This window comes from Malania oleifera, chromosome 7, assembly GCF_029873635.1.
Source record: "Malania oleifera isolate guangnan ecotype guangnan chromosome 7, ASM2987363v1, whole genome shotgun sequence".
Lineage (NCBI taxonomy): Eukaryota > Viridiplantae > Streptophyta > Magnoliopsida > Santalales > Ximeniaceae > Malania > Malania oleifera.
Genome location: NC_080423.1, coordinates 45,500,541 through 45,522,031, shown reverse-complemented (window position 1 = coordinate 45,522,031; position 21,491 = coordinate 45,500,541). Strand labels below are relative to the sequence as shown.

General features: G+C 38.6%; 1 pseudogene; it reads left to right on the top strand.

The window, feature by feature from the left end:
- Positions 1-18,933: 18,933 nt before the first annotated feature.
- LOC131160395 (cyclin-T1-4-like) overlaps positions 18,934-21,491 on the top strand; it is a 69,044-nt pseudogene continuing 66,486 nt past the window's right edge.

Sequence of the window (21,491 nt, the reverse complement as noted above, 5' to 3'; positions counted from 1 at the left end):
TAGCCTTCCCCGGATGGTAACTAATCGTGCAATCGTAGTCCTTGATTAACTTTAGCCACCACCTCTGCCTCATATTCAGTTCCTTCTACATGAAAAAGTACCTAAGGCTTTTGTGATCAGTGAAAATCTCACACTGAACACCGTATAGGTAGTGTCGCCAGATCTTTAGGGCATAAACTACAGCAACCAATTCCAGATCATGCGTAGCGTAATTTTTCTCATACTCCTTAAGTTGCCGAGAAGCATAAGCTACTACCTTACCCTGTTGCATAAGCACACATACCAAACCCTTCAGGGACGCGTCGCTATAGATCACAAAACCTCAATCCCCTGAAGGAATGGTCAATACTGGAGTAGTAACCAGCCGGTGCTTCAACTCGAGAAAGCACTATTCGCGATCACTAGTCCAGTCAAACTTCACCCCCTTCTTAGTCAATCGTGTCAGAGGTCCAGAAAATTTAGAGAAACCCTCCACGAACCGATGATAGTAACCCTCCAATCAAGAAAACTCTGAACCTCCTACACACTCTTCGGTCTAGCCCAGTCGACCACAGCTTCCATCTTGCTAGTATCAATGGAGATACCACCCTCAGACACCACATGGCCTAAGAACGCGACTTGATTCAACCAGAACTCACACTTCTTCAACTTGGCATACAACTTCCTTCCTTGTAGAATCTGTAGCACCAACCTCAGATGATTCTCATGCTCTTTCGAACTCCTTGAGTATACCAGAATGTCATCGATGAACACCACTACGAACTGATCCAGGTACTCATGAAACACCCTGTTCATCAGATCCATAAATACTATCGGCGCATTGGTCAACCCAAATGACATAACCAAGAACTCATAATGGTCGTATTTGGTTCGAAAAGCAATCTTCACTACATTCTCAGACCTAACCCTCACTTGATGATACCCTAACCGTAGGTCAATCCTCGAAAAGACATATGTTTCCTCAACTGGTCAAAGATATCATCCATACGAGGCAAAGGGTAATGGTTCTTCACGATCACTTTGTTGATCTCACGGTAGTCAATGCACATACGCATCAACCCGTCCTTCTTCTTCATAAATAATACTGGAGCTCCCTAAGGCGAAACACTCGGTCGAATAAAACCCTGGTCTAGTAGTTCCTGCAACTGCCCCTTCAACTCTCAAAGTTTTGTTGGAGCCATCCGGTATGGAGCTTTACAGATCGGTGCCTTTCCAGGAAGCAACTCTACCGCAAAATCCACCTCACGATTCGGAGGTAAACCGGGTAAGTCGTCTGGAAACACATCCAGAAACTCGTTGACCACCCGAATATCCTTGAATCTCAACTCATCCCGTGGCGGTTCCTTCACGCAAGCTAGGTACCCTTGACAACCATCCAAGAGTAACCTCCTCGCCTATAATGATGATAAAATCTGTGGCGTTGAAGGCACACACGATCTCACGAACTCATACTCCTGTTTCCCAGGAGGTCTGGGCACTACTACCTTCTTACGAAAATCAATCACCACATAGCTGGAGAACAACCAATCCATTCCCAGTATGACATCGAAACCCGACATGTCATATACTACAAGATTCGATGGTAGCAGTCTCTCCTAAATCACAACTAGGTAGTTTCCTAACATCTTACTACAAAACGTTACACTTCCAATAGGCATAGTCACAGACAACATCTCATTCATCACACAGGTTTCCGCCTCACACAACTTCACAAAACTAGCAGAAATGAACGAATGGGTTGCCCCCGAATCAAATAAAACAATAGCTCTCTTCGAAAGCAATAACATGGTACCTGTCACCATGTTCCCAACGTGTTTCGCATCTATTGTAGTAAGTGAATATACTCTCACCGGAGCCGTGGTTGCCTGGTAGTTCCCCCGAGGCATCTGATTACTCCCACAGTTCTAACTATGTGTAGGCATAATCCTCCTCTGTTCCTGACATCTTTTCGCCATGTGGCCCGACTTGCCACAGTTGTAGCAAACACCCCAGAATGGCTAACATTCGCCATCGTGCCATTTACGGCACTTAGCGCACGGTGTAGAGGATGGATCCCCCTGAGAACTCGGCCACTCGGTGTTCCACCGATAACCAGAGCTGTAGTTCTTCTTCTTCTTCCACTGACCCTGCCGAGGACCAGTCTGAGACCCAGAAGATACCGGTCTCCTCCCTTGCTCATGTACTACCTCAACCCCCCGAAGTTCAATCTCAACAATGGTGGCCTTACCCACCAAGACGGAGAAATCATGGATCTCAAGCATCCCCACAAGCCGGTGGATGTCTTTCCTCAAACCCTTCTCGAACCACCGAGCCTTCTCGTACTCGTTCGGGACCAAGTATAGCGCAAAACAAGATAGCTCTATGAATTTGGCAGCATACCTCTACACCGACAAAGTTCCCTGTGTCAGGCCCGAAAGTTCATCGGCCTTCGCATCCTGAGTGGAGACCGGGAAGTATCTTTCGAAGAATACCTCCTTGAAACGGCCCCACATCATCCCCAATGGACCAGCCTTCTGCTTCTCAAGCAGAGTCATCGCTGTCCACCAACGCCCAGCCTCTCCAGATAGTTGGAAAGTAGCATAAAGGACCTTCTGCCGATTAGTGTAGTGGAGGACATCCATAATCCTCTTAGTCTTCTCAACCCAGTCCTCCACTATAATCGGATCAGGTCCTCCCAAAAACGTTGGAGGGTGCATACGGGTGAACCTCTCAATCGTACACCCCAGATCAGAAGGAGAGTGTTCGCGTCTCCTAACACTCTGCCCAATTTCTCAGATCACCTGTCTCGCTAAACCACGAGACACAGATGAAGACTCATCGCTTGCCGTCTCCTCGGTGCCACTCTCCAAGTTATTATCTTTGGACTCCATTCTAAAAACAGAATAGGAATCGGTTAGAATTCCTATATTGTACATAGTTAACACAATCATAGACCTACTCATGTCAACTATTACTCTCACTGGTCTAAGCCTGTCCCGTCATACCGACACGAATCCATCAATGGTCTGCCCTGCCTTTATTGGAATCGTCATCTCAGGAAAAACATGGAATACCGCCGACAAATCCTGATCTAGCAAAAGAACAACCCTTAACCAACACTACCATTTCCTATATCCTATACTCTGGTATGTACACATCAATACTCCTAACCAAGTCTACAAGACCTAGTAACCTGGTTAGCTCTGATACCAAGCTGTCACGCCCTGAACCTGCAGATGGGTCCCAGGTATGAATTTAGTAACCTAACCTATCTCTGTATCAATTAAAACATACATGATACAACACAAAAAGAGGGTCCGACCCCGTGGGGTGAACGGATGCCCTATATACATACACATAAACATCCATACTCATCAAAATACGTAGCGGAAAATGGTCTTTCTATAAATAAACTATACCATACCAGAGTTTATACCATACAAGGATATACGTCCCTATGAATACCATACATACTATGGGCATCTGCAAATCCATCACGACAACCTGGTAATAAAAATTCGTACCTATTAGGCACTAGTAGTAGCTAAATGACACCCCTCGCTTCTGAACGCTAAGATGCTAGTTTTGGCTACCCGAAGGACCTGAAAAATATTTGTATATTCGGGGTGAGACTTAGTAAGGAAGAAAGCAGGTTATATCAGTATGTGGCATACCAGTGTTATTTTACATACTTCGTAACACTATAAAATATGATACAATTCGAAATATTTCCATACAGTTTCATACAATTCAAGTATTTTCACAAAACCATTCCAGTACATACGATACCGAAGAACATACAATCAGTGTCGTCACACTAGTACGCAACTACACAAGGTAACCTAGGTCTCACAGCGATTACATTGCTACACACACAACTACGCTGCGATGACTGAAGCCCAACAGTGATTACATTGCTCCATACGCAACTACACAAGGTAACCTAAGTCTCACAGCGATTACATTGCTACACATGCAACTGCGCTGCGATGACCGAGGCCCAACAGTGATTACATTGCTCCATAAGGTGTAGAACACACCCATCGATGACCAGCCGGAACATACTGGTGATATTTCACACCCTGGGTATAGAGCCGACCACTCTCGCCCACGGTAGTTAATCGGTACATGGCGCAGCATACGGTAATTAGCCACCACATAGCTATTTCGGCGTACGATAATTAGCTGCCCCTAGCAGATTTCACAAAACCTGGAATCATTTTGGAAGTCACGTTCCTATACATTTCAGCGTACGGTAGTTAGCCGCCACTAGCTATTTTACAAATACCTGGAACAAATACATACAACCATACATACCACACTTATTTGGTTTACAGCAAATAATCTCATTTTCAAATTCAAGTATACAGTTCATGCAAATATGGATTGCGGTCACCTCAATAATGTAGTTTCAACATAACCAACAGTTTTCCAAACAAAGTAGAGATACCTAAAATCCCCAATTTTTCCCGAAAACTGTAACCCAAAAATTCCGTATTTTACCCGATAGATTTTCCCAAATAAGTTACCAAAACATACACACGATCATAGCCTACAAGCTTACCGAGCCTGATTTCGAAAATAAACTGATATAAACAGAATCCCCTTACCTTAACTTGAATTCCAACTACAAACTCTATGGTCCCCAAAACTACGAATCGAGACTCCAAAACCTAGAAACCACAGTACAATACATGCTTATAATTCGTACCACTATACATATACTAAATCGAAAACGAAAACCGAGCCTTACCTTGATTTTTGCCTGAAACCCAAAAACTCTCAAAACGAGATTCCGATCCGCTAGAACTGTAGAGAATCCTTCCCTGATCCTCGTGGTAACTTCCGATTTACGAATTAGGCGACGAACGGCAAAGAAAACTAGAGAGAGAGAGAGAGCTTCGAGTTCTAAAGAGAGAGGGAGAGGATATTTAAGATTACTTAGCTTAGAAGCAATGGAACTGATATTTATAGCCCTTGACTTGGGTGGATTCGTCGACGAATTACTCTCATATATAATCACATGCTTTCTGAAAATTATTCTACTATTAAATAATAGTAATTTCAATGAAAAATAACTATTTTAATTTATCCCCTTACCTAGCAACTGAAAAGCCCCTCCATAATACTAGTCTCACACCCGTAGGAAACCCTGAGTAGTACCCTGAGAATGATAACTCACAGAACTAAACTTCAGTATTTATTCGAGTACATCATTTCCTTCAACTGTGGAAAGACCAAATTCCGAATAAAAAGCCTTACCTTGATTTAGGGATGAATTCCAACATAGTTCCATCGACGATCTGCTCCAGCAGATATGTAGAGAACTTCTCTAGGAGCGTCGAGGGGGCTTCAAATCGTCGAACCAGCGAAAATATGACCTGAAATCGAAGAGAGATGGAGGAGATACCGCAGGAGAGAGAGAGAGAGAGAGAGAGAGAGAGAGAGAGAGAGAGAGAAAGAGAGAAAGAGAGAGAGAGAGGGAGTGATTTTCTATTTTTGTTCTGCGTAAAACCGAGTTTTTGCACTATTTATTGAGACAGATTCATCAATGAGACACGTCACCTCGTCAACAAGTCCCTGAAGCGTTTCGTCGACAAACCTTCAACCCTCGTCGATGAAATTCAGAATTTCCAAAACCCTCCTTGGTATTTTCTCGTCGATGAAATGCTTCCTCGTCGACGAGGTCCTCATGTACCCTTGTCGATGAATACCCTGTGTTCGTCGACGAGGCCCTAGGAAAATTATTGGGTTATTACATTCCAAAATGCAACATTGTCGACGAACGCTTCACGTTCGTCAACGAAGTCGACTGCCTCCTTCTGTTTTTGTTTCCATTTCCCTCCCTCTTTATTATTTAAATACCATTATTCTTTGGGTCATTACATTCTCCCCTCCTTGTAAAATTTCGTCCTCGAAATTTACTATTCATACAACTCATCATCCCTTAAAGGCAAAACGGTCTACTTATTTTATTACTTACCCTTACTTATGGTGGAAGAATACTGTGATTACATTTCATGTCCTGGGAGATTGCATATACCAAAAGAAAATTCCCCCAAAACTAAAATACTACTTACTAACTAAAGCATTACATATACCTGCAAAAGAAACATTACATATTTACTCACATTTCTTAATCACATATGGACTTCTTGCAATAATTGCGGGTATTTCGGTGTGATCTGTTCCTCGAGCTCCCAAGAAGCCTCTTCTACTGTGTGATTCCTCTATAGAACTTTTACCAAAGGAATCTTCTTATTACGTAGTTCATGTTCCTTTCTGTCCAGAATCTGCACTAGCACCTCCTCATAGACTAGCGAATCATTGAACTCTAACTCACCATAGCTGATAATATGAGAAGGACATGGGATGTATTTCCTCAACATAGATACGTGGAATACGTTGTGCATACTGGATAACGCAGGTGGTAAAGCTAAAATATAGGCAACCGGTCCCACTTTCTTTAGAATCTCAAACGGACTAATAAACCTAGGGCTAAGTTTACCCTTCATTCCAAACCTCATAACCCCTTTTAACGAAGCTATCTTCAGAAATACATGATCCCCAATGTCAAATTCTAACTTCCTACGGCAATTATCAAATCCATGCATGTCTAAAATCACCAGATTAGCTAACAAAGACTTCCCCTAAATACCCACTAGACAGCCTCTAATTACCTTCCTACATATCCCTACGGCCCCAGTCGGCGTAACAACAGAAAAACTAATATCTAACTGCTGAGGCTCAAACCTACACAACTTAACATAATCTCGGGTGATAAAAGAATGAGTCGCCCCAGAATCAAATAAGACAATAGCTTTAAATGACTGTATTGAAACAGTACCTATCACCACATCTCCCGCCGCCTCAGCATCTCTCGACGTTAGTGCATAAACTCGTGCCAGGGCAATATTCCTCTGCTGTCCACCTTGAGGTGCCTGATAGCCTCCTCTGTATGGTCGAGGAGTAGCCGCTACCGCTGATGGCGCCTGGCAGTTCCTTGAAAAATGCCCAGGCTGGTAGCACTGATAGCAGACAACCTCCCTTACTCGGCACTCTCCTGGGTGCCTCCTCAAACATCTGGGACAAGGAGGGAACATCTGTCTACCCTGTACTGCTCAATCTTCTCCTCCTTGTCGTCGTCCCCCTCGGCTATCAAATCTCCCCCACGACCCTCGACTGGACCCTGCCTGAAAATTAGAAGGCGCGGGCCTCTTCCTTTGGCTTAATGCTGCTGCGCCTTTCCGTATGCTTCTCTTAATCACCGTAGCCCTATTCACTATCTCCGAGAAGGTCTAAGCTCGGAAGCTTACCACTTGCTCATATAGATTCTGCCTCAAGCCCTCCTCAAACTTCCTCGCCTTCCTCTCTTCATCTAGCACCATATACGGGGCGAACCGGGACAGCTCAACAAACCTTGCTGCGTACTGCTACACCGTCACAGACCCCTGTGTCAGATACAGAAACTCTGATGCCTTCGCACTCCTGACCGTAGTGGGAAAGTACTGCACAAATAAAATCTCCTTAAAGCAACTTCATGTCATCACTATAGGAACCAACCTCTACTCCTTCAATACTCTCACTGGCCTCCATCAGCGCTTTGCCTCCCCAATCAATTTAAATGTGGCAAATAACACCCTCTGCTCGTCTATACATGAGAGGATCGCTAGAATATCCTTAATGTTTTGAACCTAGTTCTCTGCTACTAGTGGGTCTGCTCCTCTAGCAAAAGATGGGGGTCGCATACGGGTGAACTGCTCGATCGTGCAGCTCCGCTCCCCCAAACTCCTAGCCATCTCAGTCATCACCTGCTGAGTGACGCTACGCAACACTGCATCAGGGTCTGCACCACCCATACTGGAAGGTCCTACTCCATCACCTCCCGCATTCGTGTTATGGTTCCCCGAATCCATCCTACAAAGGGAGCAACTAATCTCAGCATACAATTACTATCATATGACACTCATACAACGCTATAACTCATAAATTACTTTTCTATCCACATCCTTAATCCCCATTTAAGACTCAGTCCTACCACTCAGAAATAAGACCCAGCGTTAGTATCCATGGTTTTCCTAAAATCATCACCTTAGGAAAAACGCATAAACAACCCCGATACTCCTGTCTCTAGGCCGCAAGATAGAATCCTAAATTCTCACCTCATCCTCTAACAATCACTAAGTCACATTTCAATCTACCCATCTCCAATTTCCATTAAAATCCCCTCCTATACTCTGTTATTGTATTCCATTGTCTACTAAAGTCTACAGAACCTAGCAACCTAGGCTCTGATACCAAACTGTGAAGCCCCAATTTTCGTAAATTTTTTTTTTCAATAATAAATAAATAATCACATGTCATTCATAACATTCACAAATCGGCCACGTCAACAATCCTACTATCATTCGTACGATCCGACTCGCATTGGGTACCGGGTAAAAAGTTATTTTATTACACAACCTAACAGTGGAAGACAGTGTATTTATATCATTCAAAATACAATATCCAGAGTACTAACATACACATATACACAATACTATCTCATACCCAAAAACAATACAACCCTAGGGAATCACACCTCTCTAGTCCAAACTCACCCTGTATATCAGGGTTCCAGCTCCCTACTATCATGGAGCTCTATCACCTGGTCGGTCTCTATTCCCTAAAAAATTTAGATAAATTGGGTGAGACACATTTCAGTAAGAAAGAATAAATTATTCACAGTGTGTGGCCATATGAGTTCAGTTATAATATGTTTTACTTTTTAAATCATCATTTCATCTGAGAAAATACACGAATATACACATTCTCAAAATCATATAGATATATAATACAAGCTTTTATAAGCTTTAAAATCATTTATCAAATTCAATGATTTTCGACACATAATTATCCGCAAAGTTCCTAAGAATAAGGAAGATTACCCGCCCATACAAGTAGCTTCCCTCTGCACTAACATGTTAAGCAGCCGGGCATGGCCACATCTGATACCTATCAGGGCACTCATCTTACTCAGTAAGCCCTCAGGCGGAGAGTTTCACTTTGCCTCAAATATTTATATTATTAACTCACACGGTTCCATTTCTTAATTTTACCATTCCTTATTTCTCAATTTTCATTCTTTCTTTCATTTCTCATTTTAGCCAATTTTATCATTCTTTCACTTTTCGTTTCCATTTTACTTTCCAGCTTATGAGTATCCTCGGTATCAAATACCAACATAGCTTCTATAACTCATGACCACACTGAGGATCTTTCTATCCACGCCATGCTTTCCCCCATGGTTAAGGTTGTGCGGCCTGAAGGCTAGATCTAACCGCGGTTGGCTGACCCGGTTAGATCAAAGTATCATATCACATATCGCGTCTGTAGTACGAATGGCCGACCTATAACCCTGATCCAGACTTAGGGGGCCCAACAACCCTACAAAATGGCTCAGTCGACTGCCACACCACACACTCTAAGAGTCCGTGTGGTTGCACTAACACTACTAGCAATGGTACCATGCTCAATATCATAACCATCCATCAGGGTTCACTACCACATATCCGCATTCATTATGCGGTATTGGCATTTCATCAATCGTATTCCTGTATATCACAATTCAGTTCAATATAAATATTCTCATCATTTTCTATGCACATTTCATCATCTCATAATATCATATATCATATTTCACATATTTTTCACATTTTCCCAAAATACTCATATCAACAATTTTTACAAACTCATTTCTTATGCAAATAATTTCCACTCACAAGCAAATACCACATTTCATTATTTTCCAATATCAGAAATTCACAAAATCTCATCTTTCAGGCAAAACATTTCTACTCACATATAAATATCATATTTCATTATTTTCACTAATCACATCAGTAATTCTCATTTCAATATTTTCTCAAAAATTACTCATCGTTATATTTCACACTCTAAAATATCACAATTTAAAATTACTCAAATGCCACACAATTTATCTAATATTTATATCATAATAATTTTCAGACAAAATATCATATGCTCGTTTTCATATATTAACTAAAATAGTAATTCTAAAAACACTACTATAATTTATTCCCCTTACTTGGCTTACTGAGAGTCTCGTTAACACCCAGTTCCTATGCCCTCGGTGCCCGAAATTCAAGTCATGCAATTCACATTTTCCCTAGATTAATTAACCTAATTTCCCAAAATATTACCAATCTAGCCTTCCCTAGGCTCCATATACCCCAAATTATCATTTAAACTATTATTTAACACCCCCACTTAATTTTATGAATTTTGTTTGCGGGTCCCAAAATTACACCTGCGGCGCTCACCCGGGTCCTAAATTTCAGAGGTCCTACTTCAACTCCAGATGCTCAATATTTTAGAATTTTTAAATTAATCATAATTAATTAAAAATAAGCCCCTTAATAATCCCCGTACCCTAAATTTGGGGTTTTGCCCACGACGACCCTACGAGAATTCCGTCCTGCTAAACTTGTAGAGAATCATTCCTAGATTCTCGTAGTGGTGTCCATTCGTCAATTGGACTTATAATTTGCAAGAAATTAAAGAAAAAGGGGAAATTGACATACCCTAGGAGATACGTCTACGCCGCTCCTACCACCGATCCGCTCCGGTAGAAATGACGGCAGTGGAGAATGGAGCTCAGAGATATCTTCCAATTTTCGATTGAGCGAAAATTCGCCATGAAATGGAGGAAAGAGGGAGAGAGAATGAGAGGAGAGAGAGAGAAAGAGTCTGTGCACGCAGGAAATGGGAGAAAGAAGAAGAAGAAGAAGAAGAAGAAGAAGAAAAGTAAAAGAGGGGGGGGGGGCGTTCTGAATGTTAAGAGGCGTTCTGAATGTTAAGATGCTTCTTGAAGCTTAAGCTTCAGGAAGCTTTAATTGTTTTGTTTTTTTTATATATATACACAATATATATATATATAATGTATATTATAGTATTATTATTTAATTAATGATAATAATTATTTAATTAATAATTAGTTAATTAATTATTATTATTATTATTATTATTATTATTATTATTATTATTATTATTTTCATTCCCAAGCCTATCATTTTCTGAGGTGTTACACCCCACACCGGTGGCAGACACCTCGCCCGGCACGACACTCCCCTAGGTGTCTCTTCCTGCAAGACGAGCAAGCTGGGGATGGCTGCACACCCTGAAAATCGAGATTCCCGGTCTCCTACCTCCGATCTTTATAGTAGCCACCTCTCTTCCATGAACCACGGCTGACTCCTTACTGGGAACCAAAACGTGTGGATCTCTTCTTCTGCCTCTGCTCCTCAGCCTCCAATCACTCCCCAACCTCTGCTATAGTGGCCCTATCCACCAATTTCGTGAAATCCTGTAGCTTCAATATTGACACCTTCTTATGTATTTCTCTCCTCAGACCTCTCTCAAACTGTCGTAACTTCTTTGCTTCATCTGACATGATGTACGGGGCGAAGCGAGATAATTCGATGAACCTCGTTGTGTACTGTTGTACGGTTTGCTGTCCCTGCTTCAGATTCAGGAACTCCTCAATCTTCGCTTCCCTGGACGAGGCTGGAAAATACTTGTCGAAGAATATCTCCTTAAACTGCTCCCATGTCATCTCTACAGGTACTGCCCTCTGTTACTCTAAAAGTTTCACCACCGTCCACCACCTCTCGGCCTCTCTATTCAGTTTATATGTAGCAAATAGTACCTTCTGGTCCTCTAAACACTGCAACACTACAAATATTTTCTCTATCTCTTGCACCCAATTTTCAGCAACTGCAGGGTCAATTCCTCATGAGAAAGTTGGAGAATTCATCTTAATGAATTTCTCGATCGAGCTGCTGTGGCCTGCCAACAGACCACCCTGCTCCCCGGAATTCCTAGCAATTTCTGCCATAACTTGCTGTGCTATACTGCGAAAAACTGCATCTGAATCACCGCTCGCAGCGCCTGAGGATCCAGCACCCTCATTCCCACTAGCATGGGCACTACTGCCACCAGAGTCCATCCTGAAAAACAAATAACTTAACTCAGAACCCCTTCACTATACATATCACCTAACCAATATAGTATATATTCCTAATTAATTCATCTCTCCTGATCTTAATTCAAGGTTCAATCCTGCAACCTAGATACCCAATGATTTTCTTGAAATCGTCGCCCCAGGAAAATCACATAAACCGCCACAGAAGTCCTGCATCTAGACTACAAAACCAGACCTCAAATCCCCTTATCCTATACTCTAGTATTATTACTGTTGCACTCTAGAGTCTACAGAACCTAGCATCTTAGTCTCTGATACCAAACTGTAACAATATGCTTAAATATTCATATAATAAAAGCTGAAAAAATAAAATAGTCAACCTGAACCCGTGGGTAGCGAGGACACCTGTCATACACAGTGGAACCTAGGCAGTAGTAAATGTAAATCACATTCATCGACCATTAATTACATAATAACAGAGTCTACTGTATTCTCAAAGATACTGTAGTTATATACAATCTCCAAAACATCAAAATAAACCTAGGATCTTACAACAAAAATCTTTTAATCCTAGATCAGAACTTACCCTTATAGCAGGGAAGCTCAACTCACTCAGCGGCAGCCCTGACCCGCCTATCTCTCTGGGTTTCCCGAAATAATTTAAACTTAGGGTGAGGCACCTCTCAGTAAAGGTAGATAAATTAAAATCAGCTGTGTGGTAACATGAATATTTTATATTGTAATACATATACCGTACATTTCACATACCATAAAACATAAATTGTAATATGGTTAGATAAACATATAATTTCATACTTCCAAGTAATCATACCAATCATGTATTATCTAATATAATCTATAATACTGAAAACTACCCAGGATGCATAGCTAGCTGATATCATGTATTACCCCCCAAGACAGGTTGTGCAGCCCGAAGGTGGGACCCGACAATAGCTAGCCGACCACTGCCGAGTCAAAAATGTCTGTAAGTACGATGGGCTTGCCACACCCTGGTCCGAACTGTCAAGTGGACGTCTACAACTCTACACTAAAAGCCACATCGACTATCCATCTCCCACCCCTTCATGGGGTAGTTAGCGCTAATCTGATCATAGATATCTTATCTATAAGTTACAGTACCATGCTCTTGAAACTAAACTAAACTATCATCCGGGTTCTGATAACATATAGTACATAAACATATACTGTTTATCGTAAAGCAAATAGTAGCATTTTTTAGAATCCTACATTATCATAATAATTATGTCCTCGCACCGAAAACATGAATAAATGCGGCCTTGCGCCAAATAACATGAATAATTGCGGCCTTGCGCCGACCATCAATTATGGCCTTGCGCCGAACATATCATATATTTTGAAATCATAATTTATTGTGTTTATCATGTTATTCCTGAAAATATTTGTAAACATGCTTTATTTTATAAATCTAACTTAACATGGTATAATATATATATATATATATATATATATATATATATAACAATATTCACGCCACACCAATTGAATGAAATCATATATTCCGTTCTGAAATCACATTTCCTCTACAATTGCAGTATTTTCCCAAACTTACATTTTCTCAATTACTCTCATATATAATCACATGATTTTTGAAAATTATTCTACTATTAAATAATAGTATTTTCAATGAAAAAATAATTGTTTTAATTTATCCCCTTACCTAGCAACTGAAAAGCCCCTCTATAATACTAATCTCACACCTGTAGGAAACCCTGAGCAGTACCCTAAAAATGATAACTCCTATAACTAAACTTTAGTATTTATTCAAGTACATCATTTCCTTCAACAGTGGAAAGACCAAATTTCAAAAAAAAGACTTACCTTGATTTAGGGATGAATTCCAATGTAGTTCCACCGACGATCCGCTTCGAAAGTTATGCAGAGAACTTCTCCAAGAGCGTCGGGGTGGCTTTAGATAATCGAACCGGTGGAAAGCCGGCCCAAAATCAAAGAGAGATGGAGGAGATATCGTAAGAGAGAGAGAGAGGAAGTGATTTTCTATTTTTCTTCTGCGTAAAACCAAGTTTTTGCACTATTTATAGAGCCGAATTCGTCGACAAGACATATCACCTCATTGAAGAGTCCCTAAAGCGTTTCGTCGACGAACCTTTAACCCTCGTTGACGAAATTTAGAATTGCCAAAACCCTCATCGGTATCTTCTCATCGACGAAATGCTTCCTCGTTGACGAGATCCTTATGTACCCTCGTCGACGAATCCCTTGTGTTCATCGACAAGGCCCTAGGAAAATTCTTGGGTTATTACATTCCAAAATGCAACATTGTCGACGAACGCTTCGCGTTTGTCGACGAAGTCGACTACCTCCTTCTGTTTTTGTTTCCATTTCCCTCCTTCTTTATTATTTAAATACCGTTATTCTTCAGGTCATTATAGTGTCCCTGTTACCCACGGGTTTGGGTTGACTCTGTTATTGATTATGTTTTGATATATGATAAGATAAGCAAGTCATTACTAGGAGATTCAAGACTTACCTTTGAAATAAATGGTTTGACAATTAATTTCCATTGAGAGCAAGCAGTACACATGAAATCACTTGATAAACGAATCTTCTAGTTCTTTAGTGGATGACCATGAGAAATCTCAAAGATTCTTCGCATCATTACATCTCCAAGATGTTCAAGATGATCATGCCAAAGTGTAAATAATTTTGGGTCATTGCACTTTTGGTGCAAGACATTATATGATTCAACTGTTTTAATCTTTGTATAATACAATCCAGAAGATAAAGTTGACAGTTTTTCTAAAATTTGTTTCTTTCTAGAAACAATGGAAGTAATATAAATGAATTCTTTACTGCCTTCATTTGTAGTTTTAATGTGATATTCATTGAGTTTTAAATCTTTAAAGTTTTACAAATTTCTTCTTGATCTGCTGGAATATAAAGTTTCATCAATTTGTAATAATGTACCATTGGGTAACTTTATATTAGTTCTGGCAGACCCTTCAATCAAATTTGTAGAACCAGATATTATATTAACATTTTTTGAAGATATATTCAAGTAATGGAAATATTTCCTATCTTGAAGAATTGTGTGTGTTGTAGCACTGCCAACTAAATAAAATTCTTCCATAGACATCTTAGAATCGATAAAAGCTTAGGACAATCCACGCTACAATACATATTTTAAAATCCCATTATTATAATTGATCATAGCAACAATAAATACGATAATTTATTTACCAAAATCTAAATAAAATGTTGCTTACTTTATATCTTAAAATATTACATCATTATTTTCGTCTTGATTTACAAGAAAACTAGCAACATTAAGATAAACAGAGTTGGATGGTCCAACATCAAAATCTATTGGAACAACATTATTAGCAAAATTTGTTTCAACTTCTTTACTTTTTTCCTTTTCTTTTATATAGGCTTGGTATAGATCTACCAAATGTCTGGGTGTACGTAGGTACACGACCAATGACCTTTTCGTCCACATTTGTAGCATTTATTTTTATGATGTTTGGTTCGTTGATCTTGATTATTATCCCGCTTCTGGGGGCCATCCCTTTTCTGGGGGATTGCAACCTCACGTCCATGTCAATGATTATTTCGTCCATGGTTATGACCATGCTCACAACCATGCCTGCGATCTCGTCTTCGACCACGAGATGTATTCATATTCACTTCAGGGAATGAGGTTGAACCAGTTGGACGAGTTTGGTAAATTTTCATCAAAAGCTCGTTATTTTGCTCAGTAACAAGAAGACACGATATAAGTTCAGAAAATTTAATAAATTTTCTCTCCTTATATTGCTGCTGCAGGAGCACATCAGTGGGATGGAAAGTAGTAAATGTCTTTTCAAGCATGTCTTTATTAGTAATATTTTCATCACATAATTTTAACTTCGAGTTAATCTTATGCAGAGTTGAGTTATATTTACTAACTGTTTTAAAATCTAGCAACCTCAGATGTAACCATTCATGTCGAGCATTTGGTAAAATCACAGTCTTTTGATGGTCAAATATGTCCTTTAAATTTTTCCATAAGATAAGTGGGTCTTTGATAGTGAGGTATTTAGTTTTAATTTTTTATCTAAATGATGACAAAGGAAGATAATAATTTTTGTGTGATCCTACAGGGATGCAGTATTTCCATCTAAAATAGTATTTTCCAAGTTCATTACATTTAGATGGATATCCATATCAAGAATTCATGATAAATAATTGTTGCCTTTGATATCAAGGGGAACAAATTCAACTTTGCTTATGTTCGACATATAAATAAATAAATAATAATAAGGCCATTTAGAAAAATAAAATGTCAAAAATTGAAATAAAACTGAGATAATAATAAATATAATATTACTTCCACCCTTCCAAGAGTACTTAAATATGTTTCTTTAGGATTATTATTATTTTTTTTATCAATTTGTGCTCTTCACGAAAATGATTTCAATTACAATATGAAAATGGGTAATAATTTACCACATCTTCTGGAGGTTAAATATACTACCTCATCTGCAAGATAAGTGTCTCACCTCTTCAGGAGGTTGATTTAGCACCTTTTCGGGAGGTTAAAAATATACCCACTTCAGGAGGTAAATATTTACCATCTCTTCTGGAGACTAGATACATAGCCTCTTTAGGAAGTCTATCTCTTTGAGAGGTTATATATATAGGCGAGAGATTTAAATATGTAGTCTGTTTAGGAGGATTATCTTACCATCTCTTCTGGATATTGGTACTCTTTAAACTTTAAAAGACATATTTTGTTTTGGAGGATATTATACCCTTGTGGAGTAAAACTTACAAGAAAAAAATTAAATTGGATTTAAAGAAATATCTCAGATAGTTAGAGTCTTGTGCTAATAACATGTTGTAAAATATATTGGAAAAATAAATAGAGATGGGACAAAAATTTTACGTGGTTCAGCTATGCCTACTCCACGGCCTGATAGAATAAAAAACTTCACTATCATGTTTTAAAAGATGTAGAAAAATAAATGAAGGCGAGACAGAAGTTTTATATAGTTCAGCTATACCTACTCCACGGGCGGATGTGATAAACTTCACTATCTTGGGAGGAATTATAAAATGATTTGGAACCAACCTTGTACAAAATATTTCTCTTTCTTTCTGTCTCACCTCTTCTTTCATCCTTTCTATTCATTTGCAAACTTCAAGTTTTTTTTTTTTTTTTGGGTATATCAAAATGAGAGGGAGAGAAGATCCTTTAATAGGGCAATAAAGATACCACATAATTTATGGTGGTAGAAAATGAAGGGGTAACAACCATTAATTTTTATACTTTTCATAACAAAATCTTATTTTTGTTTCAAAACTTTGATTTTTCAGTGAGTTCCTTGCAAAAGTAAAGTCTTGAAACCAAGTTTAAGTTAAAAATAAAATACTTTTCCACCCTCAAGCCATTTCATAGGTAATTATTTGAAAAATGTATTTTCTTCTTTAAACTTGGAAAAAAGTTTTGTTTTTTGGTGGGAGAACTACAAACCCGCCATGAAATCTCATGTTTGAAAAATTTGAAGTCTCTAAAACATGCCCAAAACCACATTATGGGCATTCATTTTAAAATTTTGGTTTGAAAACTTGAAAATATTTCGAAAAATGAAAATTTGATTTTTCTTTTTACGAAAAATCATAAAACCACATCATAAATTGAGTAAATAGACTCGACCATATACTATGATGAGTGTTTTGACCCATTAACTACATGAAAAAACTAGTGTAAGTTTAGAGAAAATGACCAAAACATGACCTCTAGACTAGTTGGTCGGCTGCCTGTAGAGGTCGGTCGAACATCTACAAGTCCTACTCTTGAAAAATGCAATTTTAATGTAATTTTATGCAATTCCTTCACAAATTTGGATTAGGAATTCATTATAGAATCCTTAATGATATCCACAAACATACAAGTTTTTTTTCTTTTTTCTTTTTTTAATGCAAGAACAAATATGAAGAACTTTCATTTCACCGTGCATAATTTCATGCGAATACCAAAATATACTTGAAAATATAAGGGAATGGTGAATGAATTGACCTTGTATTGTCATAGCAAGGATAGATCAAGTGGGGATGCACTCTAGAAAAAAAAGATGTTTTCTTCTTTAAATTCCAAAACACACCACTCTTTAAAACCCTTTCAGAAGATGCTCAAATTCTTTTGTTTCTCTCTTCTCTCAAATGAACTGACCTTGTATTGTCATAGCAAGGATAGATCAAGTGGGGATGCACTCTAGAGAAAAAGATGTTTTCTTCTTTAACTTCCAAAACACAACACTCTTTAAAACCCTTTCAGAGGATGCTCAAATTCTTTTGTTTCTCTCTTCCTTACTCCCACTTGAATGTGCCAAAAAATGTTCCCCTTATGATCTATTTATAGACCACTCAAAAATAAAGGGAATCAACTTTTAAATTTTGAATTTTCAAAATTTAAATTCAAACTAAAAACTATCAACTAACAACTACCAACTATCATGATCATTGTTTGATCTTCGGCAATAACTAAGACACTTGACATGTCTAGATCTAATACCCAATCATAACAATAATAACTCAAAAATTTGAATTTTCACTAGGTCTGTTGACTGCCATTAGATAACCAACCGGTTGACTACTTATCAAATGGTACCAAAATAGAAAAGAGAAAAGAGGCCAATAGATTGTCATTAAGCAACCAGTTGACTGTCTAATGTATTATTTCTTTATTTTTTGATTTTTAGGTATTTTTTGACATATGTAGTTAGTTATGTTATTATTGTGGCTAAAAAATCACAATTAATAATAACTAATTTATTTTAATTTATTTTTAGGAATATTTATGCCCGGATTGAAAAGTTATTTATTAAATTAGTTATATGTAATTTTTATTTTTTTTAAAAGAAAAGATAAAAGAGAGAGATAAAAAAAAAAAGAGGAGAGGACAAGACCACGAGTGTCATTTATCGGAATTTGAAAAGTTATGTGCCTGCAAAGGGGTTTATCATTTAAACGAACTGAAAAAAAATAAGAAATCGCTTTGCGGGAAGCAGGCGCGAGGTTTGTCAGGTTCTCGGGTTACTGGCCAGGAATCACTGAATCCCTTCCCCGCCGTCGCTCTGATACAGACGAAGTGAACGAGCACGAAGCGTAGGAGATCGTTCCATCGTCTGAACAGGCGACGGTGACCATAGGTATGCGGTTTCCATTGAAATCTTTAATTTCTCTCGCATTAGAAACTGCTAGTGCCACATTAATGCTAGTATTGTTGAGTTCCCGCATGGGTCTTCCAGTTCAACCTCAGAGTTTCGGCATTAGCTTTGTTAGATCTGCTTGGTCTTGAGAAACCGTAGAAAAAATGAAGTGGATGTGTAAACGTTAGTGTAAGTCTGTAAGTAGTCCCAGAGAAAGTGAATTTTATTAAACCTGGTTCAACTATTTGGCTTGGTTGAGTTCATTCCATTTTTAATTTTTAATTTTAGAAATATGAGCAATAGAAGTATGATTTCCCTTCCTTTTCTACACTATCAATTGAGGGTTTTGGTTGATTTCAATTGAGCACAATTAAGGCATGTTTTGGTTTTATAGCATTTAGACTATTGCTTGATGAATTTGGCGTGATACGTGTCATGTCCCTAGTTTTTTGGCATGTGACCAGCTGTGACTCCATCTAAAATCCAATGGGGTGACTAGGCCTAGGCAAGAATTTGTTTTACAAATCATCATTTGGAACCGAGTTAAAAGCCAATTAAGAGTGAACATTTGTTGAAAACACAAAACACACACACACACACACACACACACATATATATATATATATATATTCATAAGCAACTAAAAACATTTTTCATTTAGTAAGAAGCTTTTACATTGGCTGTACTTTTCATACAACATTTTCTCACTCCCTAGTCTACATACATAACGGCCCAAAACTGAACACATGCTTAGTATCCTTATTGCCTTCCTGCCTACCTGTAATATATGTCAAAATGGTAGTATCTTGAAGAACCTAACGAGTGGAGCTCTCCTTCAGTTTGAACTTGAAATGATTAAGGAATAGGGTGGCAACCATAAGCTCAGTAGACATTCTTAACTCCCCCTTATTCAAATAAGGTTAACTCATGATTTCTTACAAGTATGCAAGATCATAAGGTGCATGAACACAATCTTTATTCAAAGAAATTTGTTCATTTAAAGTGACCAATGCAAAACATTCAAATAGCATGCATTTACCCATTTTTTTTGTTTGTTTTCCAACACAGCAGTGCTGTCTCAACTAAGTGCACATTTCTCAACTAAGTGCACATTTTATCTCAAACAAGTGCCAAATTCCAGCTTGGCCAACCACTGCTTGACACAGATATACTAACAAGTTCCAAATTCCAGCTTGGCCAACAACTGCTTAACACGGAAATACCCTCTGGAGGTGTAGGGCCTTTCACCCCAAGGGAGACACAATCCCTACATGCTCAAATTCTACAATTTCACAGTCATGACAACACATGGTGCCATCTATTTCACACAATAACAATACAAAATATGCATACATAAGCTTTGCCATAGCAAGTAAAACCGTCATCCTTACAAGAAGAATATCTATCAGATGAAAATTTCCCAACTAAACAAGATATGCAGCTATAATAGCCGAAGAAACATATATGTATTATGCAGCCATATCAAGTAATTAGAGATAATAAACTTAAATATTCTTTATTAGGAATACTTTTATACAAATTTCTACCCAAAATCCCTAGGTGAATAAATGAAAATTAAGAACACCTACCTCGATTTTCGGCTTCTTCAACTTTGTCTAAGTTCCCCTCTGAATTTCCTGTATTTTCTTTGAATTTCCCTGATTTTATGCAGAGTTATCTTTCCCTCTCTCTCTCTCCCCTCTCTCTCTCTCTCTCTAGAACTAGGGTTTTCAGCAAGAGTTTTGGGGTATTCTTTTCTATGTTCATGCTGTTCTGCAGGCTGGAAAAGTCAGGACAGCAGCTGGACACTTAGCAGGACCATAGCAGCTGGTGGCAACAGGGGTCTTGCAGTGCTGACAGCTGTGCATTAGGTGTCTGCTGCTGGTTTTCAGAACTGCCAGGTGGCGGCTGCTGGTTTGTAGTGCTGCCAGGTGTCACACCTCATTTCAGGATGCCCCCACCTCTCTCTCTCTCACTCTCTCTGCCCCAACTGTTGGCCTTAAAAGGCTTAAAATCTTGTTATGATGATGACAAACAAGGAGCAAAAATTTGAGTGAGCCTTTAAAAGAATTCCCCCTACAATATGCATCATCTTAACAGTATTTGTAATATCAAGGTCAATTTCAATATTAATTTCAGTATAGTAAAATTATATCATTCAAGATCAATATCAACATTCAAGTTCAAATACTTCTCCCCCAACTTAACAATATCAAGCTCAATTTTTGCTCAAAACTTCTCCCACTTTTTGACATCAATTAAAAAGAGTAAGATATCAAAAATGATTAAGTTCAAATAAAATCACATTTTGAGCATATGAACATATGAACAAGTAT